This window comes from Citrus sinensis, chromosome 6 (assembly GCF_022201045.2).
Source record: "Citrus sinensis cultivar Valencia sweet orange chromosome 6, DVS_A1.0, whole genome shotgun sequence".
Lineage (NCBI taxonomy): Eukaryota > Viridiplantae > Streptophyta > Magnoliopsida > Sapindales > Rutaceae > Citrus > Citrus sinensis.
This window is the reverse complement of record NC_068561.1, coordinates 2622936-2641897: the sequence shown is the minus strand read 5'-3', so window position 1 is coordinate 2641897 and position 18962 is coordinate 2622936. Positions and strand designations below refer to the sequence as shown.

The 18962-nt window shown below is 55.0% G+C and overlaps 32 non-coding genes and 6 pseudogenes across 32 annotated transcripts; all 38 read right to left on the bottom strand.

Moving 5' to 3' along the window:
* Window positions 1-343: 343 nt before the first annotated feature.
* LOC127903398 (5S ribosomal RNA) lies at window positions 344-462 on the bottom strand. Its single transcript, XR_008056114.1, has one exon. It is a non-coding gene; the product is annotated as a 5S ribosomal RNA (ribosomal RNA).
* Window positions 463-841: 379 nt separating this feature from the next.
* LOC127903397 (5S ribosomal RNA) lies at window positions 842-960 on the bottom strand. The gene has a single exon (XR_008056113.1). It is a non-coding gene; the product is annotated as a 5S ribosomal RNA (ribosomal RNA).
* Window positions 961-1338: 378 nt separating this feature from the next.
* On the bottom strand, window positions 1339-1456 carry LOC127903531 (5S ribosomal RNA). Its single transcript, XR_008056247.1, has one exon. It is a non-coding gene; the product is annotated as a 5S ribosomal RNA (ribosomal RNA).
* A 376-nt stretch (window positions 1457-1832) lies between these two features.
* On the bottom strand, window positions 1833-1952 carry LOC127903532 (5S ribosomal RNA). The gene has a single exon (XR_008056248.1). It is a non-coding gene; the product is annotated as a 5S ribosomal RNA (ribosomal RNA).
* A 373-nt stretch (window positions 1953-2325) lies between these two features.
* On the bottom strand, window positions 2326-2444 carry LOC127903395 (5S ribosomal RNA). Its single transcript, XR_008056111.1, has one exon. It is a non-coding gene; the product is annotated as a 5S ribosomal RNA (ribosomal RNA).
* Window positions 2445-2818: 374 nt separating this feature from the next.
* On the bottom strand, window positions 2819-2937 carry LOC127903394 (5S ribosomal RNA). Its single transcript, XR_008056110.1, has one exon. It is a non-coding gene; the product is annotated as a 5S ribosomal RNA (ribosomal RNA).
* Window positions 2938-3317: 380 nt separating this feature from the next.
* LOC127903393 (5S ribosomal RNA) lies at window positions 3318-3436 on the bottom strand. The gene has a single exon (XR_008056109.1). It is a non-coding gene; the product is annotated as a 5S ribosomal RNA (ribosomal RNA).
* Window positions 3437-3817: 381 nt separating this feature from the next.
* On the bottom strand, window positions 3818-3935 carry LOC127903523 (5S ribosomal RNA). Its single transcript, XR_008056239.1, has one exon. It is a non-coding gene; the product is annotated as a 5S ribosomal RNA (ribosomal RNA).
* A 380-nt stretch (window positions 3936-4315) lies between these two features.
* On the bottom strand, window positions 4316-4434 carry LOC127903392 (5S ribosomal RNA). The gene has a single exon (XR_008056108.1). It is a non-coding gene; the product is annotated as a 5S ribosomal RNA (ribosomal RNA).
* A 359-nt stretch (window positions 4435-4793) lies between these two features.
* Window positions 4794-4912, bottom strand: LOC127903391 (5S ribosomal RNA). The gene has a single exon (XR_008056107.1). It is a non-coding gene; the product is annotated as a 5S ribosomal RNA (ribosomal RNA).
* A 378-nt stretch (window positions 4913-5290) lies between these two features.
* LOC127903389 (5S ribosomal RNA) lies at window positions 5291-5409 on the bottom strand. The gene has a single exon (XR_008056105.1). It is a non-coding gene; the product is annotated as a 5S ribosomal RNA (ribosomal RNA).
* A 377-nt stretch (window positions 5410-5786) lies between these two features.
* On the bottom strand, window positions 5787-5905 carry LOC127903388 (5S ribosomal RNA). Its single transcript, XR_008056104.1, has one exon. It is a non-coding gene; the product is annotated as a 5S ribosomal RNA (ribosomal RNA).
* Window positions 5906-6283: 378 nt separating this feature from the next.
* On the bottom strand, window positions 6284-6402 carry LOC127903387 (5S ribosomal RNA). Its single transcript, XR_008056103.1, has one exon. It is a non-coding gene; the product is annotated as a 5S ribosomal RNA (ribosomal RNA).
* A 381-nt stretch (window positions 6403-6783) lies between these two features.
* On the bottom strand, window positions 6784-6902 carry LOC127903386 (5S ribosomal RNA). The gene has a single exon (XR_008056102.1). It is a non-coding gene; the product is annotated as a 5S ribosomal RNA (ribosomal RNA).
* A 380-nt stretch (window positions 6903-7282) lies between these two features.
* Window positions 7283-7401, bottom strand: LOC127903385 (5S ribosomal RNA). Its single transcript, XR_008056101.1, has one exon. It is a non-coding gene; the product is annotated as a 5S ribosomal RNA (ribosomal RNA).
* Window positions 7402-7782: 381 nt separating this feature from the next.
* Window positions 7783-7901, bottom strand: LOC127903384 (5S ribosomal RNA). The gene has a single exon (XR_008056100.1). It is a non-coding gene; the product is annotated as a 5S ribosomal RNA (ribosomal RNA).
* A 380-nt stretch (window positions 7902-8281) lies between these two features.
* On the bottom strand, window positions 8282-8400 carry LOC127903497 (5S ribosomal RNA). The gene has a single exon (XR_008056213.1). It is a non-coding gene; the product is annotated as a 5S ribosomal RNA (ribosomal RNA).
* Window positions 8401-8777: 377 nt separating this feature from the next.
* On the bottom strand, window positions 8778-8896 carry LOC127903382 (5S ribosomal RNA). Its single transcript, XR_008056099.1, has one exon. It is a non-coding gene; the product is annotated as a 5S ribosomal RNA (ribosomal RNA).
* Window positions 8897-9257: 361 nt separating this feature from the next.
* LOC127903381 (5S ribosomal RNA) lies at window positions 9258-9376 on the bottom strand. The gene has a single exon (XR_008056098.1). It is a non-coding gene; the product is annotated as a 5S ribosomal RNA (ribosomal RNA).
* Window positions 9377-9752: 376 nt separating this feature from the next.
* LOC127903567 (5S ribosomal RNA) lies at window positions 9753-9871 on the bottom strand (annotated as a pseudogene).
* Window positions 9872-10251: 380 nt separating this feature from the next.
* Window positions 10252-10390, bottom strand: LOC127903562 (5S ribosomal RNA; annotated as a pseudogene).
* A 379-nt stretch (window positions 10391-10769) lies between these two features.
* Window positions 10770-10888, bottom strand: LOC127903380 (5S ribosomal RNA). The gene has a single exon (XR_008056097.1). It is a non-coding gene; the product is annotated as a 5S ribosomal RNA (ribosomal RNA).
* Window positions 10889-11262: 374 nt separating this feature from the next.
* Window positions 11263-11385, bottom strand: LOC127903568 (5S ribosomal RNA; annotated as a pseudogene).
* Window positions 11386-11765: 380 nt separating this feature from the next.
* LOC127903572 (5S ribosomal RNA) lies at window positions 11766-11861 on the bottom strand (annotated as a pseudogene).
* Window positions 11862-12241: 380 nt separating this feature from the next.
* Window positions 12242-12360, bottom strand: LOC127903379 (5S ribosomal RNA). The gene has a single exon (XR_008056096.1). It is a non-coding gene; the product is annotated as a 5S ribosomal RNA (ribosomal RNA).
* A 379-nt stretch (window positions 12361-12739) lies between these two features.
* On the bottom strand, window positions 12740-12858 carry LOC127903544 (5S ribosomal RNA). Its single transcript, XR_008056260.1, has one exon. It is a non-coding gene; the product is annotated as a 5S ribosomal RNA (ribosomal RNA).
* A 385-nt stretch (window positions 12859-13243) lies between these two features.
* Window positions 13244-13361, bottom strand: LOC127903569 (5S ribosomal RNA; annotated as a pseudogene).
* A 402-nt stretch (window positions 13362-13763) lies between these two features.
* Window positions 13764-13884, bottom strand: LOC127903538 (5S ribosomal RNA). Its single transcript, XR_008056254.1, has one exon. It is a non-coding gene; the product is annotated as a 5S ribosomal RNA (ribosomal RNA).
* Window positions 13885-14277: 393 nt separating this feature from the next.
* LOC127903570 (5S ribosomal RNA) lies at window positions 14278-14400 on the bottom strand (annotated as a pseudogene).
* Window positions 14401-14784: 384 nt separating this feature from the next.
* Window positions 14785-14904, bottom strand: LOC127903563 (5S ribosomal RNA). Its single transcript, XR_008056278.1, has one exon. It is a non-coding gene; the product is annotated as a 5S ribosomal RNA (ribosomal RNA).
* Window positions 14905-15282: 378 nt separating this feature from the next.
* On the bottom strand, window positions 15283-15401 carry LOC127903377 (5S ribosomal RNA). The gene has a single exon (XR_008056094.1). It is a non-coding gene; the product is annotated as a 5S ribosomal RNA (ribosomal RNA).
* A 379-nt stretch (window positions 15402-15780) lies between these two features.
* Window positions 15781-15899, bottom strand: LOC127903376 (5S ribosomal RNA). Its single transcript, XR_008056093.1, has one exon. It is a non-coding gene; the product is annotated as a 5S ribosomal RNA (ribosomal RNA).
* A 382-nt stretch (window positions 15900-16281) lies between these two features.
* LOC127903375 (5S ribosomal RNA) lies at window positions 16282-16400 on the bottom strand. The gene has a single exon (XR_008056092.1). It is a non-coding gene; the product is annotated as a 5S ribosomal RNA (ribosomal RNA).
* Window positions 16401-16781: 381 nt separating this feature from the next.
* LOC127903374 (5S ribosomal RNA) lies at window positions 16782-16900 on the bottom strand. The gene has a single exon (XR_008056091.1). It is a non-coding gene; the product is annotated as a 5S ribosomal RNA (ribosomal RNA).
* A 380-nt stretch (window positions 16901-17280) lies between these two features.
* LOC127903373 (5S ribosomal RNA) lies at window positions 17281-17399 on the bottom strand. Its single transcript, XR_008056090.1, has one exon. It is a non-coding gene; the product is annotated as a 5S ribosomal RNA (ribosomal RNA).
* A 380-nt stretch (window positions 17400-17779) lies between these two features.
* LOC127903372 (5S ribosomal RNA) lies at window positions 17780-17898 on the bottom strand. Its single transcript, XR_008056089.1, has one exon. It is a non-coding gene; the product is annotated as a 5S ribosomal RNA (ribosomal RNA).
* Window positions 17899-18281: 383 nt separating this feature from the next.
* On the bottom strand, window positions 18282-18400 carry LOC127903371 (5S ribosomal RNA). Its single transcript, XR_008056088.1, has one exon. It is a non-coding gene; the product is annotated as a 5S ribosomal RNA (ribosomal RNA).
* Window positions 18401-18781: 381 nt separating this feature from the next.
* LOC127903370 (5S ribosomal RNA) lies at window positions 18782-18900 on the bottom strand. Its single transcript, XR_008056087.1, has one exon. It is a non-coding gene; the product is annotated as a 5S ribosomal RNA (ribosomal RNA).
* Window positions 18901-18962: the final 62 nt, after the last annotated feature.

The window sequence follows — 18962 nt, the reverse complement described above, 5'->3', positions numbered from 1 at the left end:
TGCCCCCTCGCCTGCCCCGACTCGGCCGCCGCACAATTCATCCCTCCGCGGCCCTTTCCCCGCTCCCGGCGGGTCCGAGGTGCCCCGGAGACCCCGCGCCGGCGGTCGAAACCGCTAACGCACGCAAAAGTGAAGGGGCCGGCCGCGAAAAGATGATTAACCGGCTGACGACGAGGGTCAAAAAAATTGTAATCTTAAAAATGTGTCAAAATACAAGAAAAATTCGAAATTAAGGGTCAAAAAACGCCCCCAAGCTCCTCCGGAACTTGACCACCCTATTTGTCTCCAAAAATTGAAGGGGTCGGCCGCGAAAAGATGATTAACCGGCTGAAAAGATAAAAGAGGGGTGCAACACGAGGACTTCCCAAGAGGTCACCCATCTTAGTACTGCTCTCGCCCAAGCACGCTTAACTGCGGAGTTCTGATGGGATCCGGTGCATTAGTGCTGGTATGGTCGCACCCATCAGCATGTGCACTGCAAATCTACTTAACCCGTGCCCCCCTCGCCTGCCCCGACTCGGCCGCCGCACAATTCATCCCTCCGCGGCCCTTTCCCCGCTCCCGGCGGGTCCGAGGTGCCCGGAGACCCCGCGCCGCCGGGTCGAAACCCGCTAACGCACGCAAAAGTGAAGGGGCCGGCCGCGAAAAGATGATTAACCGGCTGACGACGAGGGTCAAAAAAATTGTAATCTTAAAAATGTGTCAAAATACAAGAAAAATTCGAAATTAAGGGTCAAAAAACGCCCCCAAGCTCCTCCGGAACTTGACCACCCTATTTGTCTCCAAAAATTGAAGGGGTCGGCCGCGAAAAGATGATTAACCGGCTGAAAAGATAAAAAGAGGGGTGCAACACGAGGACTTCCCAAGAGGTCACCCATCTTAGTACTGCTCTCGCCCAAGCACGCTTAACTGCGGAGTTCTGATGGGATCCGGTGCATTAGTGCTGGTATGGTCGCACCCATCAGCATGTGCACTGCAAATCTACTTAACCGTGCCCCCCTCGCCTGCCCCGACTCGGCCGCCGCACAATTCATCCCTCCGCGGCCCTTTCCCCGCTCCCCGGCGGGTCCGAGGTGCCCCGGAGACCCGCGCCGGCGGTCGAAACCCGCTAACGCACGCAAAAGTGAAGGGGCCGGCCGCGAAAAGATGATTAACCGGCTGACGACGAGGGTCAAAAAAATTGTAATCTTAAAAATGTGTCAAAATACAAGAAAAATTCGAAATTAAGGGTCAAAAAACGCCCCCAAGCTCCTCCGGAACTTGACCACCCTATTTGTCTCCAAAAATTGAAGGGGTCGGCGCGCGAAAAGATGATTAACGGCTGAAAAGATAAAAAGAGGGGTGCAACACGAGGACTTCCAAGAGGTCACCCATCTTAGTACTGCTCTCGCCCAAGCACGCTTAACTGCGGAGTTCTGATGGGATCCGGTGCATTAGTGCTGGTATGGTCGCACCATCAGCATGTGCACTGCAAATCTACTTAACCCGTGCCCCCTCGCCTGCCCCGACTCGGCCGCCGCACAATTCATCCCTCCGCGGCCCTTTCCCCGCTCCCCGGCGGGTCCGAGGTGCCCCGGAGACCCCGCGCCGGCGGTCGAAACCGCTAACGCACGCAAAGTGAAGGGGCGGCCGCGAAAAGATGATTAACCGGCTGACGACGAGGGTCAAAAAAATTGTAATCTTAAAAATGTGTCAAAATACAAGAAAAATTCGAAATTAAGGGTCAAAAAAACGCCCCCAAGCTCCTCCGGAACTTGACCACCCTATTTGTCTCCAAAATTGAAGGGGTCGGCCGCGAAAAAGATGATTAACCGGCTGAAAAGATAAAAAGAGGGGTGCAACACGAGGACTTCCCAGAGAGGTCACCCATCTTAGTACTGCTCTCGCCCAAGCACGCTTAACTGCGGAGTTCTGATGGGATCCGGTGCATTAGTGCTGGTATGGTCGCACCATCAGCATGTGCACTGCAAATCTACTTAACCCGTGCCCCCTCGCCTGCCCCGACTCGGCCGCCGCACAATTCATCCCTCCGCGGCCCTTTCCCCGCTCCCCGGCGGGTCCGAGGTGCCCCGGAGACCCCGCGCCGGCGGTCGAAACCGCTAACGCACGCAAAAGTGAAGGGGCGGCCGCGAAAAGATGATTAACCGGCTGACGACGAGGGTCAAAAAATTGTAATCTTAAAATGTGTCAAAATACAAGAAAAATTCGAAATTAAGGGTCAAAAAACGCCCCCAAGCTCCTCCGGAACTTGACCACCCTATTTGTCTCCAAAAATTGAAGGGGTCGGCCGCGAAAAGATGATTAAACGGCTGAAAAGATAAAAGAGGGGTGCAACACGAGGACTTCCCAAGAGGTCACCCATCTTAGTACTGCTCTCGCCCAAGCACGCTTAACTGCGGAGTTCTGATGGGATCCGGTGCATTAGTGCTGGTATGGTCGCACCCATCAGCATGTGCACTGCAAATCTACTTACCCGTGCCCCCTCGCCTGCCCCGACTCGGCCGCCGCACAATTCATCCCTCCGCGGCCCTTTCCCGCTCCCGGCGGGTCCGAGGTGCCCCGGAGACCCGCGCCGGCGGTCGAAACCCGCTAACGCACGCAAAAGTGAAGGGCCGGCCGCGAAAAGATGATTAACCGGCTGACGACGAGGGTCAAAAAAATTGTAATCTTAAAAATGTGTCAAAATACAAGAAAAATTCGAAATTAAGGGTCAAAAAACGCCCCCAAGCTCCTCCGGAACTTGACCACCCTATTTGTCTCCAAAAATTGAAGGGGTCGGCCGCGAAAAGATGATTAACCGGCTGAAAAGATAAAAAGAGGGGTGCAACACGAGGACTTCCCAAGAGGTCACCCATCTTAGTACTGCTCTCGCCCAAGCACGCTTAACTGCGGAGTTCTGATGGGATCCGGTGCATTAGTGCTGGTATGGTCGCACCCATCAGCATGTGCACTGCAAATCTACTTAACCCGTGCCCCCCTCGCCTGCCCCGACTCGGCCGCCGCACAATTCATCCCTCCGCGGCCCTTTCCCCGCTCCCCGGCGGGTCCGAGGTGCCCCGGAGACCCCGCGCCGGCGGTCGAAACCCGCTAACGCACGCAAAAGTGAAGGGGCCGGCCGCGAAAAGATGATTAACCGGCTGACGACGAGGGACAAAAAAATCGACACCATAACATCGCGACAAAACACAAGAAAAATTCGAAATTAAGGGTCAAAAAACGCCCCCAAGCTCCTCCGGAACTTGACCACCCTATTTGTCTCCAAAAATTGAAGGGGTCGGCCGCGAAAAGATGATTAACCGGCTGAAAAGATAAAAAGAGGGGTGCAACACGAGGACTTCCCAAGAGGTCACCCATCTTAGTACTGCTCTCGCCCAAGCACGCTTAACTGCGGAGTTCTGATGGGATCCGGTGCATTAGTGCTGGTATGGTCGCACCCATCAGCATGTGCACTGCAAATCTACTTAACCCGTGCCCCCCTCGCCTGCCCCGACTCGGCCGCCGCACAATTCATCCCTCCGCGGCCCTTTCCCCGCTCCCCGGCGGGTCCGAGGTGCCCCAGAAACCCGTCGCCGTCAGTCGAAGCCCGCTAACGTACTCAAAAGTGAAGGGGCCGGCCGCGAAAAGATGATTAACCGGCTGACGACGAGGGTTCAAAAAAATTGTAATCTTAAAAATGTGTCAAAATACAAGAACAATTCGAAATTAAGGGTCAAAAAACGCCCCCAAGCTCCTCCGGAACTTGACCACCCTATTTGGCTCCAAAAATTGAAGGGGTCGGCCGCGAAAAGATGATTAAACGGCTGAAAAGATAAAAAGAGGGGTGCAACACGAGGACTTCCCAAGAGGTCACCATCTTAGTACTGCTCTCGCCCAAGCACGCTTAACTGCGGAGTTCTGATGGGATCCGGTGCATTAGTGCTGGTATGGTCGCACCCATCAGCATGTGCACTGCAAATCTACTTAACCCGTGCCCCCTCACCTGCCCCGACTCGGCCGCCGCACAATTCATCCCTCCGCGGCCCTTTCCCCGCTCCCCGGCGGGTCCGAGGTGCCCCGGAGACCCCGCGCCGGCGGTCGAAACCCGCTAACGCACGCAAAAGTGAAGGGGCCGGCCGCGAAAAGATGATTAACCGGCTGACGACGAGGGTCAAAAAATTGTAATCTTAAAAATGTGTCAAAATACAAGAAAAATTCGAAATTAAGGGTCAAAAAACGCCCCCAAGCTCCTCCGGAACTTGACCACCCTATTTGTCTCCAAAAATTGAAGGGGTCGGCCGCGAAAAGATGATTAACCGGCTGAAAAGATAAAAAGAGTGGGGTGCAACACGAGGACTTCCCAAGAGGTCACCCATCTTAGTACTGCTCTCGCCCAAGCACGCTTAACTGCGGAGTTCTGATGGGATCCGGTGCATTAGTGCTGGTATGGTCGCACCCATCAGCATGTGCACTGCAAATCTACTTAACCCGTGCCCCCCTCGCCTGCCCCGACTCGGCCGCCGCACAATTCATCCCTCCGCGGCGGGTCCGAGGTGCCCCGGAGACCCCGCGCCGGCGGTCGAAACCCGCTAACGCACGCAAAAGTGAAGGGGCCGGCCGCGAAAAGATGATTAACCGGCTGACGACGAGGGTCAAAAAAATTGTAATCTTAAAAATGTGTCAAAATACAAGAAAAATTCGAAATTAAGGGTCAAAAAACGCCCCCAAGCTCCTCCGGAACTTGACCACCCTATTTGTCTCCAAATTGAAGGGGTCGGCCGCGAAAAGATGATTAACCGGCTGAAAAGATAAAAAGAGGGGTGCAACACGAGGACTTCCCAAGAGGTCACCCATCTTAGTACTGCTCTCGCCCAAGCACGCTTAACTGCGGAGTTCTGATGGGATCCGGTGCATTAGTGCTGGTATGGTCGCACCCATCAGCATGTGCACTGCAAATCTACTTAACCCGTGCCCCCCTCGCCTGCCCCGACTCGGCCGCCGCACAATTCATCCCTCCGCGGCCTTTCCCCGCTCCCCGGCGGGTCCGAGGTGCCCCGGAGACCCCGCGCCGGCGGTCGAAACCCGCTAACGCACGCAAAAGTGAAGGGGCCGGCCCGCGAAAAGATGATTAACCGGCTGACGACGAGGGTCAAAAAATTGTAATCTTAAAAATGTGTCAAAATACAAGAAAAATTCGAAATTAAGGGTCAAAAAACGCCCCCAAGCTCCTCCGGAACTTGACCACCCTATTTGTCTCCAACAATTGAAGGGGTCGGCCGCGAAAGATGATTAACCGGCTGAAAAGATAAAAAGAGGGGTGCAACACGAGGACTTCCCAAGAGGTCACCCATCTTAGTACTGCTCTCGCCCAAGCACGCTTAACTGCGGAGTTCTGATGGGATCCGGTGCATTAGTGCTGGTATGGTCGCACCCATCAGCATGTGCACTGCAAATCTACTTAACCCGTGCCCCCTCGCCTGCCCCGACTCGGCCGCCGCACAATTCATCCCTCCGCGGCCCTTTCCCCGCTCCCCGGCGGGTCCGAGGTGCCCCGGAGACCCCGCGCCGGCGGTCGAAACCCGCTAACGCACGCAAAAGTGAAGGGGCCGGCCGCGAAAAGATGATTAACCGGCTGACGACGAGGGTCAAAAAAATTGTAATCTTAAAAATGTGTCAAAATACAAGAAAAATTCGAAATTAAGGGTCAAAAAACGCCCCCAAGCTCCTCCGGAACTTGACCACCCTATTTGTCTCCAAAATTGAAGGGGTCGGCCGCGAAAAGATGATTAACGGCTGAAAAGATAAAAAGAGGGGTGCAACACGAGGACTTCCCAAGAGGTCACCCATCTTAGTACTGCTCTCGCCCAAGCACGCTTAACTGCGGAGTTCTGATGGGATCCGGTGCATTAGTGCTGGTATGGTCGCACCCATCAGCATGTGCACTGCAAATCTACTTAACCCGTGCCCCCTCGCCTGCCCCGACTCGGCCGCCGCACAATTCATCCCTCCGCGGCCCTTTCCCGCTCCCCGGCGGGTCCGAGGTGCCCCGGAGACCCCGCGCCGGCGGTCGAAACCCGCTAACGCACGCAAAAGTGAAGGGGCCGGCCGCGAAAAGATGATTAACCGGCTGACGACGAGGGTCAAAAAAATTGTAATCTTAAAAATGTGTCAAAATACAAGAAAAATTCGAAATTAAGGGTCAAAAAACGCCCCCAAGCTCCTCCGGAACTTGACCACCCTATTTGTCTCCAAAAATTGAAGGGGTCGGCCGCGAAAAGATGATTAACCGGCTGAAAAGATAAAAAGAGGGGTGCAACACGAGGACTTCCCAAGAGGTCACCCATCTTAGTACTGCTCTCGCCCAAGCACGCTTAACTGCGGAGTTCTGATGGGATCCGGTGCATTAGTGCTGGTATGGTCGCACCCATCAGCATGTGCACTGCAAATCTACTTAACCCGTGCCCCCCTCGCCTGCCCCGACTCGGCCGCCGCACAATTCATCCCTCCGCGGCCCTTTCCCGCTCCCCGGCGGGTCCGAGGTGCCCCGGAGACCCCGCGCCGGCGGTCGAAACCCGCTAACGCACGCAAAAGTGAAGGGGCCGGCGCGCGAAAAGATGATTAACCGGCTGACGACGAGGGTCAAAAAAATTGTAATCTTAAAAATGTGTCAAAATACAAGAAAAATTCGAAATTAAGGGTCAAAAAAACGCCCCCACGCCCCTCCGGGACTTGACCACCCCATTTGACTCCAAAAACTCAAGGGGTCCGCCGCGAACTGATGATTAACCGGCTGAAAAGATAAAAAGAGGGGTGCAACACGAGGACTTCCCAAGAGGTCACCCATCTTAGTACTGCTCTCGCCCAAGCACGCTTAACTGCGGAGTTCTGATGGGATCCGGTGCATTAGTGCTGGTATGGTCGCACCCATCAGCATGTGCACTGCAAATCTACTTAACCCGTGCCCCCCTCGCCTGCCCCGACTCGGCCGCCGCACAATTCATCCCTCCGCGGCGCTTTCCCCGCTCCCCGGCGGGTCCGAGGTGCCCCGGAGACCCCGCGCCGGCGGTCGAAACCCGCTAACGCACGCAAAAGTGAAGGGGCCGGCCGCGAAAAGATGATTAACCGGCTGACGACGAGGGTCAAAAAAATTGTAATCTTAAAAATGTGTCAAAATACAAGAAAAATTCGAAATTAAGGGTCAAAAAACGCCCCCAAGCTCCTCCGGAACTTGACCACCCTATTTGTCTCCAAAAATTGAAGGGGTCGGCCGCGAAAAGATGATTAACCGGCTGAAAAGATAAAAAGAGGGGTGCAACACGAGGACTTCCCAAGAGGTCACCCATCTTAGTACTGCTCTCGCCCAAGCACGCTTAACTGCGGAGTTCTGATGGGATCCGGTGCATTAGTGCTGGTATGGTCGCACCCATCAGCATGTGCACTGCAAATCTACTTAACCCGTGCCCCCCTCGCCTGCCCCGACTCGGCCGCCGCACAATTCATCCCTCGGCGGCCCGTTCCCCGCGTCGCGGCGGGTCCGAGGTGCCCCGGAGACCCCGCGCCGGCGGGTCGAAACCCGCTAACGCACGCAAAAGTGAAGGGGCCGGCCGCGAAAAGATGATTAACCGGCTGACGACGAGGGTCAAAAAAATTGTAATCTTAAAAATGTGTCAAAATACAAGAAAAATTCGAAATTAAGGGTCAAAAAACGCCCCCAAGCTCCTCCGGAACTTGACCACCTATTTGTCTCCAAAAATTGAAGGGGTCGGCCGCGAAAAGAGGATTAACCGGCTGAAAAAGATAAAAGGAGGGGTGCAACACGAGGACTTCCCAAGAGGTCACCCATCTTAGTACTGCTCTCGCCCAAGCACGCTTAACTGCGGAGTTCTGATGGGATCCGGTGCATTAGTGCTGGTATGGTCGCACCCATCAGCATGTGCACTGCAAATCTACTTAACCCGTGCCCCCCTCGCCTGCCCCGACTCGGCCGCCGCACAATTCATCCCTCCGCGGCCCTTTCCCCGCTCCCCGGCGGGTCCGAGGTGCCCCGGAGACCCCGCGCCGGCGGTCGAAACCCGCTAACGCACGCAAAAGTGAAGGGGCCGGCCGCGAAAAGATGATTAACCGGCTGACGACGAGGGTCAAAAAAATTGTAATCTTAAAAATGTGTCAAAATACAAGAAAAATTCGAAATTAAGGGTCAAAAAACGCCCCCAAGCTCCTCCGGAACTTGACCACCCTATTTGTCTCCAAAAATTGAAGGGGTCGGCCGCGAAAAGATGATTAACCGGCTGAAAAGATAAAAAGAGGGGTGCAACACGAGGACTTCCCAAGAGGTCACCCATCTTAGTACTGCTCTCGCCCAAGCACGCTTAACTGCGGAGTTCTGATGGGATCCGGTGCATTAGTGCTGGTATGGTCGCACCATCAGCATGTGCACTGCAAATCTACTTAACCCGTGCCCCCCTCGCCTGCCCCGACTCGGCCGCCGCACAATTCATCCCTCCGCGGCCCTTTCCCCGCTCCCGGCGGGTCCGAGGTGCCCCGGAGACCCCGCGCGGCGGTCGTCGAACCCGCTAACGCACGCAAAAGTGAAGGGGCCGGCCGCGAAAAGATGATTAACGGCTGACGACGAGGGTCAAAAAAATTGTAATCTTAAAAATGTGTCAAAATACAAGAAAAATTCGAAATTAAGGGTCAAAAAACGCCCCCAAGCTCCTCCGGAACTTGACCACCCTATTTGTCTCCAACAATTGAAGGGGTCGGCCGCGAAAAGATGATTAACGGCTGAAAAGATAAAAAGAGGGGTGCAACACGAGGACTTCCCAAGAGGTCACCCATCTTAGTACTGCTCTCGCCCAAGCACGCTTAACTGCGGAGTTCTGATGGGATCCGGTGCATTAGTGCTGGTATGGTCGCACCCATCAGCATGTGCACTGCAAATCTACTTAACCCGTGCCCCCCTCGCCTGCCCCGACTCGGCCGCCGCACAATTCATCCCTCCGCGGCGGGTCCGAGGTGCCCCGGAGACCCCGCGCCGGCGGTCGAAACCCGCTAACGCACGCAAAAGTGAAGGGGCCGGCCGCGAAAAGATGATTAACCGGCTGACGACGAGGGTCAAAAAAATTGTAATCTTAAAAATGTGTCAAAATACAAGAAAAATTCGAAATTAAGGGTCAAAAAACGCCCCCAAGCTCCTCCGGAACTTGACCACCCTATTTGTCTCCAAAAATTGAAGGGGTCGGCCGCGAAAAGATGATTAACCGGCTGAAAAGATAAAAAGAGGGGTGCAACACGAGGACTTCCCAAGAGGTCACCCATCTTAGTACTGCTCTCGCCCAAGCACGCTTAACTGCGGAGTTCTGATGGGATCCGGTGCATTAGTGCTGGTATGGTCGCACCCATCAGCATGTGCACTGCAAATCTACTTAACCCGTGCCCCCCTCGCCTGCCCCGACTCGGCCGCCGCACAATTCATCCCTCCGCGGCCCTTTCCCGCTCCCCGGCGGGTCCGAGGTGCCCGGAGACCCGGGCCGGCGGTCGAACCCCCCTAAAGGACGCAAAAGGGAAGGGGCCGGCCGCGAAAAGATGATTAACCGGCTGACGACGAGGGTCAAAAAAATTGTAATCTTAAAAATGTGTCAAAAATACAAAAAAATTCGAAATTAAGGGTCAAAAAACGCCCCCAAGCTCCTCCGGAACTTGACCACCCTATTTGTCTCCAAAATTGAGGGCGTGGGCCGCGAAAAGATGATTAACCGGCTGAAAAGATGGAAAGGGGGGGGCAAGACGAGGACTGTCCAACAGGGCGCCCGTCTTAGTACTGCTCTCGCCCAAGCACGCTTAACTGCGGAGTTCTGATGGGATCCGGTGCATTAGTGCTGGTATGGTCGCACCCATCAGCATGTGCACTGCAAATCTACTTAACCCGTGCCCCCCTCGCCTGCCCCGACTCGGCCGCCGCACAATTCATCCCTCCGCGGCCCTTTCCCCGCTCCCCGGCGGGTCCGAGGTGCCCCGGAGACCCCGCGCCGGCGGTCGAAACCCGCTAACGCACGCAAAAGTGAAGGGGCCGGCCGCGAAAAGATGATTAACCGGCTGACGACGAGGGTCAAAAAAATTGTAATCTTAAAAATGTGTCAAAATACAAGAAAAATTCGAAATTAAGGGTCAAAAAACGCCCCCAAGCTCCTCCGGAACTTGACCACCCTATTTGTCTCCAAAAATTGAAGGGGTCGGCCGCGAAAAGATGATTAACCGGCTGAAAAGATAAAAAGAGGGGTGCAACACGAGGACTTCCCAAGAGGTCACCCATCTTACCAAGAGGTCACCCATCTTAGTGCTGCTCTCGCCCAAGCACGCTTAACTGCGGAGTTCTGATGGGATCCGGTGCATTAGTGCTGGTATGGTCGCACCCATCAGCATGTGCACTGCAAATCTACTTAACCCGTGCCCCCCTCGCCTGCCCCGACTCGGCCGCCGCACAATTCATCCCTCCGCGGCCCTTTCCCCGCTCCCCGGCGGGTCCGAGGTGCCCCGGAGACCCCGCGCCGGCGGTCGAAACCCGCTAACGCACGCAAAAGTGAAGGGGCCGGCCGCGAAAAGATGATTAACCGGCTGACGACGAGGGTCAAAAAAATTGTAATCTTAAAAATGTGTCAAAATACAAGAAAAATTCGAAATTAAGGGTCAAAAAACGCCCCCAAGCTCCTCCGGAACTTGACCACCCTATTTGTCTCCAAAAGTGAAGGGGTCGGCCGCGAAAAGATGATTAACCGGCTGAAAAGATAAAAAGAGGGGTGCAACACGAGGACTTCCCAAGAGGTCACCCATCTTAGTACTGCTCTCGCCCAAGCACGCTTAACTGCGGAGTTCTGATGGGATCCGGTGCATTAGTGCTGGTATGGTCGCACCCATCAGCATGTGCACTGCAAATCTACTTAACCCGTGCCCCCCTCGCCTGCCCCGACTCGGCCGCCGCACAATTCATCCCTCCGCGGCCCTTTCCCCGCTCCCGGCGGGTCCGAGGTGCCCCGGAGACCCCGCGCCGGCGGTCGAAACCCGCTAACGCACGCAAAAGTGAAGGGGCCGGCCGCGAAAAGATGATTAACGGCTGACGACGAGGGTCAAAAAAATTGTAATCTTAAAAATGTGTCAAAATACAAGAAAAATTCGAAATTAAGGGTCAAAAAAACCCCCCAAGCTCCTCCGGAACTTGACCACCCTATTTGTCTCCAAAATTGAAGGGGTCGGCCGCGAAAAGATGATTAACGGCTGAAAAGATAAAGAGGGGTGCAACACGAGGACTTCCCAAGAGGTCACCCATCTTAGTACTGCTCTCGCCAAGCACGCTTAACGCTTAGATGCGGAGTTCTGATGGTCCGGTGCATTAGTGCTGGTATGGTCGCACCCATCAGCATGTGCACTGCAAATCTACTTAACCCGTGCCCCCCTCGCCTGCCCCGACTCGGCCGCCGCACAATTCATCCCTCCGCGGCCCTTTCCCCGCTCCCCGGCGGGTCCGAGGTGCCCCGGAGACCCCGCGCCGGCGGTCGAAACCCGCTAACGCACGCAAAAGTGAAGGGGCCGGCCGCGAAAAGATGATTAACCGGCTGACGACGAGGGTCAAAAAAATTGTAATCTTAAAAATGTGTCAAAATACAAGAAAAATTCGAAATTAAGGGTCAAAAAACGCCCCCAAGCTCCTCCGGAACTTGACCACCCTATTTGTCTCCAAAAATTGAAGGGGTCGGCCGCGAAAAGATGATTAACCGGCTGAAAAGATAAAAAGAGGGGTGCAACCCATCTTAGTACTGCTCTCGCCCAAGCACGCTTAACTGCGGAGTTCTGATGGGATCCGGTGCATTAGTGCTGGTATGGTCGCACCCATCAGCATGTGCACTGCAAATCTACTTAACCCGTGCCCCCCTCGCCTGCCCCGACTCGGCCGCCGCACAATTCATCCCTCCGCGGCCCTTTCCCCGCTCCCCGGCGGGTCCGAGGTGCCCCGGAGACCCCGCGCCGGCGGTCGAAACCCGCTAACGCACGCAAAAGTGAAGGGGCCGGCCGCGAAAAGATGATTAACCGGCTGACGACGAGGGTCAAAAAAATTGTAATCTTAAAAATGTGTCAAAATACAAGAAAAATTCGAAATTAAGGGTCAAAAAACGCCCCCAAGCTCCTCCGGAACTTGACCACCCTATTTGTCTCCAAAAATTGAAGGGGTCGGCCGCGAAAAGATGATTAACCGGCTGAAAAGATAAAAAGAGGGGTGCAACACGAGGACTTCCCAAGAGGTCACCCATCTTAGTACTGCTCTCGCCCAAGCACGCTTAACTGCGGAGTTCTGATGGGATCCGGTGCATTAGTGCTGGTATGGTCGCACCCATCAGCATGTGCACTGCAAATCTACTTAACCCGTGCCCCCTCGCCTGCCCCGACTCGGCCGCCGCACAATTCATCCCTCCGCGGCCCTTTCCCCGCTCCCCGGCGGGTCCGAGGTGCCCCGGAGACCCGCGCGGCGGTCGTTCGAAACCCGCTAACGCACGCAAAAGTGAAGGGGCGGCCGCGAAAAGATGATTAACCGGCTGACGACGAGGGTCAAAAAAATTGTAATCTTAAAATGTGTCAAAATACAAGAAAATTCGAAATTAAGGGTCAAAAAACGCCCCCAAGCTCCTCCGGAACTTGACCACCCTATTTGTCTCCAAAAATTGAAGGGGGTCGGCCGCGAAAAGATGAGTAACCGGCTGAAAAGATAAAAAGAGGGGTGCAACACGAGGACTTCCCAAGAGGTCACCCATCTTAGTACTTGCTCTCGCCCAAGCACGCTTAACTGCGGAGTCTGATGGGATCCGGTGCATTAGTGCTGGTATGGTCGCACCCATCAGCATGTGCACTGCAAATCTACTTTAAACCCGTGCCCCCCCTCGCCTGCCCCGACTCGGCCGCCGCACAATTCATCCCTCCGCGGCCCTTTCCCCGCTCCCCGCGGGTCCGAGGGTGCCCCGGAGACCCCGCGCCGGCGGTCGAAACCCGCTAATCGCACGCAAAAGTGAAGGGGCCGGCCGCGAAAAGATGATTACACCGGCTGACGACGAGGGTCAAAAAAATTGTAATCTTAAAAATGTTCAAAATACAAGAAAAATTCGAAATTAAGGGTCAAAAAACGCCCCCAAGCTCCTCCGGAACTTGACCCCCCTATTTGTCTCCAAAAATTGAAGGGGTCGGCCGCGAAAAGATGATTAACCGGCTGAAAAGATAAAAAGAGGGGTTGCAACACGAGGACTTCCAAGAGGTCACCCATCTTAGTACTGCTTCTCTGCCCAAGCACGCTAACTGCGGAGTTCTATGGGATCCGGTGCATTAGTGCTGGTATGGTCGCACCCATCAGCATGTGCACTGCAAATCTACTTACCCGTGCCCCCCTCGCCTGCCCCGACTCGGCCCGCCGCACAATTCATCCCTCCGCGGGGGGCCCTTTCCCCCGGGGGGGGGGGCCTCCCCCCCCCGGCGGTCCGAGGTGCCCCGGAGACGCCCGCGCCGGCGGTCGAAACCCGCTAACGCACGCAAAAAGTGAAGGGGCCGGCCGCGAAAAGGAATGATTAACCGGCTGACGACGAGGGTCAAAAAAATTGTAATCTTAAAAATGTGTCAAATACAAGAGAAAATTCGTAATTAAGGGTCAAAAAACCCCCCAAGCTCCTCCGAACTTGACCACCCTATTGGTCTCCAAAAATTGAAAGGGGTCGGCCGCAAAAGATGATTAACCCGGCTGAAAAATAAAAAGAGGGGTGCAACACGAGGACTTCCCAAGAGGTCACCCATCTTAGTACTGCTCTCGCCCAAGCACGCTTAACTGCGGAGTTCTGATGGGTATTCCGGTGCATTAGTGCTGGTATGGTCGCACCCATCAGCATGTGCACTGCAAATCTACTTAAACCCGTGCCCCCCTCGCCTGCCCTCGACTCGGCCGCCGCACAATTCATGCCCTCCGAGGCCCTTTCTTCCCCCCGCTCCCCGCGGGTCCGAGGTGCCCCGGAGACCCCGCGCCGGCGTCGTAACCACGCTAACGCAGCGCAAAAGTGAGGGCCGTGCCGCGAAAAGAGAAAGTGATTTAACCGCTGACGACGAGGGTCAAAAAAAAGTTGTAATCTGTAAAAATGTGTCAAAATACAAGAAAAATTCGAATTGAAGGTCAAAAAACGCCCCAAGCTCCGCCGAACTGGACCACCCTTTTGTCTCCAAAAATTGAAGGGGTCGGGGCCGCGAAAAGATGATTAACCCGCTGAAAAGATAAAAAGAGGGGTGCAACACGAGGACTTCCCAAGAGGTCACCCATCTTAGACTTACTGCTCTCGCCCAAGCACGCTTATAACTGCGAGTTCTGATGGGATCCGTGCATTAGTGCTGGTATGGTCTGCACCCGATCAGCATGTGCACTGCAAATCTACTTAACCCGTGCCCCCCTCGCCTGCCCCGACTCGGCCGCCGCACAATTCATCCCTCCGCGGCCCTTTCCCCCCCCTCCCCGGCGGTCCGAGGTGCCCCGAGACCCCGCTCCGGCGGTCGAAACCCGCTAACGCACGCAAAAGTGAAGGGGCCGGCCGCGAAAAGATGATTACCCGGCTGACGACGAGGGTCAAAAAATTTGTAATCTTAAAAATGTGTCAAAATACAAGAAAAAATTCGAAATTAAGGGTCAAAAAAACGCCCCCAAGCTCCTCCGGAACGTGACCACCTATTGTGTCTCCATAAATTGAAGGGGTCGGCCGCGAAAAGATGATTAACCCGGCTGAAAAGATAAAAAGATGGGTGCAACACGAGGGACTTCCCAAGAGGGTCACCCATCTTAGTACTGCTCTCGCCCAAGCACCTTAACTGCGGAGTTCTGATGGGATCCGGTGCATTAGTGCTGGTATGGTCGCACCCATCAGCATGTGCACTGCAAATCTACTTAACCCGTGCCCCCCCTCGCCTGCCCCGACTCGGCCGCCGCACAATTCCTCCCTCCGCGGCCCTTTCCCCGCTCCCCGGCGGGTCCGAGGTGCCCGGGAGACCCCGCGCCGGCGGTCGAAACCCGCTAACGCACGCAAAAGTGAAGGGGCCGGCCGCGAAAAGATGATTAACGGCTGACGACGAGGGTCAAAAAAATTGTAATCTTAAAAATGTGTCAAAATACAAGAAAAATTCGAAATTAAGGGTCAAAAAACGCCCCAAGCTCCTCCGGAACTTGACCACCCTATTTGTCTCCAAAATTGAAGGGGTCGGCCGCGAAAAGATGATTAACCGGCTGAAAAGATAAAAAGAGGGGTGCAACACGAGGACTTCCCAAGAGGTCACCCATCTTAGTACTGCTCTCGCCCAAGCACGCTTAACTGCGGAGTTCTGATGGGATCCGGTGCATTAGTGCTGGTATGGTCGCACCCATCAGCATGTGCACTGCAAATCTACTTAACCCGTGCCCCCCTCGCCTGCCCCGACTCGGCCGCCGCACAATTCATCCCTCCGCGGCCCTTTCCCCGCTCCCCGGCGGGTCCGAGCTGCCCCGGAGAACCGCGCCGGCGATCGAAACCCTCTAACGCACGCAAAAGTGAAGGGGCCGCGGCCGAAAAGATGATTAACCGGCTGACGACGAGGGTCAAAAAAATTGTAATCTTAAAAATGTGTCAAAATACAAGAAAAATTCGAAATTAAGGGTCAAAAAACGCCCCCAAGCTCCTCCGGAACTTGACCACCCTATTTGTCTCCAAAAATTGAAGGGGTCGGCCGCGAAAAGATGATTAACCGGCTGAAAAGATAAAAAGAGGGGTGCAACACGAGGACTTCCCAAGAGGTCACCCATCTTAGTACTGCTCTCGCCCAAGCACGCTTAACTGCGGAGTTCTGATGGGATCCGGTGCATTAGTGCTGGTATGGTCGCACCCATCAGCATGTGCACTGCAAATCTACTTAACCCGTGCCCCCCTCGCCTGCCCCGACTCGGCCGCCGCACAATTCATCCCTCCGCGGCCCTTTCCCCGCTCCCCGGCGGGTCCGAGGTGCCCCGAGGAGACCCGCGCGCGGCGGTCGAAACCCGCTAACGCACGCAAAAGTGAAGGGGCCGGCCGCGAAAAGATGATTAACCGGCTGACGACGAGGGTCAAAAAAATTGTAATCTTAAAAATGTGTCAAAATACAAGAAAAATTCGAAATTAAGGGTCAAAAAACGCCCCCAAGCTCCTCCGGAACTTGACCACCCTATTTGTCTCCAAAAATTGAAGGGGTCGGCCGCGAAAAGATGATTAACCGGCTGAAAAGATAAAAAGAGGGGTGCAACACGAGGACTTCCCAAGAGGTCACCCATCTTAGTACTGCTCTCGCCCAAGCACGCTTAACTGCGGAGTTCTGATGGGATCCGGTGCATTAGTGCTGGTATGGTCGCACCCATCAGCATGTGCACTGCAAATCTACTTAACCCGTGCCCCCCTCGCCTGCCCCGACTCGGCCGCGCCGCACAATTCATCCCTCCGCGGCCCTTTCCCCGCTCCCCGGCGGGTCCGAGGTGCCCCGGAGACCCCGCGCCGGCGGTCGAAACCCGCTAACGCACGCAAAAGTGAAGGGGCCGGCCGCGAAAAGATGATTAACCGGCTGACGACGAGGGTCAAAAAATTGTAATCTTAAAAATGTGTCAAAATACAAGAAAAATTCGAAATTAAGGGTCAAAAAACGCCCCCAAGCTCCTCCGGAACTTGACCACCCTATTTGTCTCCAAAAATTGAAGGGGTCGGCCGCGAAAAGATGATTAACCGGCTGAAAAGATAAAAAGAGGGGTGCAACACGAGGACTTCCCAAGAGGTCACCCATCTTAGTACTGCTCTCGCCCAAGCACGCTTAACTGCGGAGTTCTGATGGGATCCGGTGCATTAGTGCTGGTATGGTCGCACCCATCAGCATGTGCACTGCAAATCTACTTAACCCGTGCCCCCCTCGCCTGCCCCGACTCGGCCGCCGCACAATTCATCCCTCCGCGGCCCTTTCCCCGCTCCCCGGCGGGTCCGAGGTGCCCCGGAGACCCCGCGCCGGCGGTCGAAACCCGCTAACGCACGCAAAAGTGAAGGGGCCGGCCGCGAAAAGATGATTAACCGGCTGACGACGAGGGTCAAAAAAAATGTAATCTTAAAAAGCTGTCAAAATACAAGAAAAATTCGAAATTAAGGGTCAAAAAACGCCCCCAAGCTCCTCCGGAACTTGACCACCCTATATGGCACCAAAAAGTGAAGGGGTCGGCCGCGAAAAGATGATTAACCGGCTGAAAAGATAAAAAGAGGGGTGCAACACGAGGACTTCCCAAGAGGTCACCCATCTTAGTACTGCTCTCGCCCAAGCACGCTTAACTGCGGAGTTCTGATGGGATCCGGTGCATTAGTGCTGGTATGGTCGCACCCATCAGCATGTGCACTGCAAATCTACTTAACCCGTGCCCCCCTCGCCTGCCCCGACTCGGCCGCCGCACAATTCATCCCTCCGCGGCCCTTTCCCCGCTCCCTGGCGGGTCCGAGGTGCCCCGGAGACCCCGCGCCGGCGGTCGAAACCCGCTAACGCACGCAAAAGTGAAGGGGCCGGCCGCGAAAAGATGATTAACCGGCTGACGACGAGGGTCAAAAAAATTGTAATCTTAAAAATGTGTCAAAATACAAGAAAAATTCGAAATTAAGGGTCAAAAAACGCCCCCAAGCTCCTCCGGAACTTGACCACCCTATTTGTCTCCAAAAATTGAAGGGGTCGGCCGCGAAAAGATGATTAACCGGCTGAAAAGATAAAAAGAGGGGTGCAACACGAGGACTTCCCAAGAGGTCACCCATCTTAGTACTGCTCTCGCCCAAGCACGCTTAACTGCGGAGTTCTGATGGGATCCGGTGCATTAGTGCTGGTATGGTCGCACCCATCAGCATGTGCACTGCAAATCTACTTAACCCGTGCCCCCTCGCCTGCCCCGACTCGGCCGCCGCACAATTCATCCCTCCGCGGCCCTTTCCCCGCTCCCCGGCGGGTCCGAGGTGCCCCGGAGACCCCGCGCCGGCGGTCGAAACCCGCTAACGCACGCAAAAGTGAAGGGGCGGGCCGGCCGCGAAAAGATGATTAACCGGCTGACGACGAGGGTCAAAAAAATTGTAATCTTAAAAATGTGTCAAAATACAAGAAAAATTCGAAATTAAGGGTCAAAAAACGCCCCCAAGCTCCTCCGCAACTTTACCAACGTGTTTGTCTCCAAAATGTGAAGGGGTCGGCCGCGAAAAGATGATTAACCGGCTGAAAAGATAAAAAGAGGGGTGCAACACGAGGACTTCCCAAGAGGTCACCCATCTTAGTACTGCTCTCGCCCAAGCACGCTTAACTGCGGAGTTCTGATGGGATCCGGTGCATTAGTGCTGGTATGGTCGCACCCATCAGCATGTGCACTGCAAATCTACTTAACCCGTGCCCCCCTCGCCTGCCCCGACTCGGCCGCCGCACAATTCATCCCTCCGCGGCCCTTTCCCCGCTCCCCGGCGGGTCCGAGGTGCCCCGGAGACCCCGCGCCGGCGGTCGAAACCCGCTAACGCACGCAAAAGTGAAGGGGGGCCGGCCGCGAAAAGATGTTAACCGGCTGACGACGAGGGTCAAAAAAATTGTAATCTTAAAAATGTGTCAAAATACAAGAAAAATTCGAAATTAAGGGTCAAAAAACGCCCCCAAGCTCCTCCGGAACTTGACCACCCTATTTGTCTCCAAAAATTGAAGGGGTCGGCCGCGAAAAGATGATTAACCGGCTGAAAAGATAAAAAGAGGGGTGCAACACGAGGACTTCCCAAGAGGTCACCCATCTTAGTACTGCTCTCGCCCAAGCACGCTTAACTGCGGAGTTCTGATGGGATCCGGTGCATTAGTGCTGGTATGGTCGCACCCATCAGCATGTGCACTGCAAATCTACTTAACCCGTGCCCCCCTCGCCTGCCCCGACTCGGCCG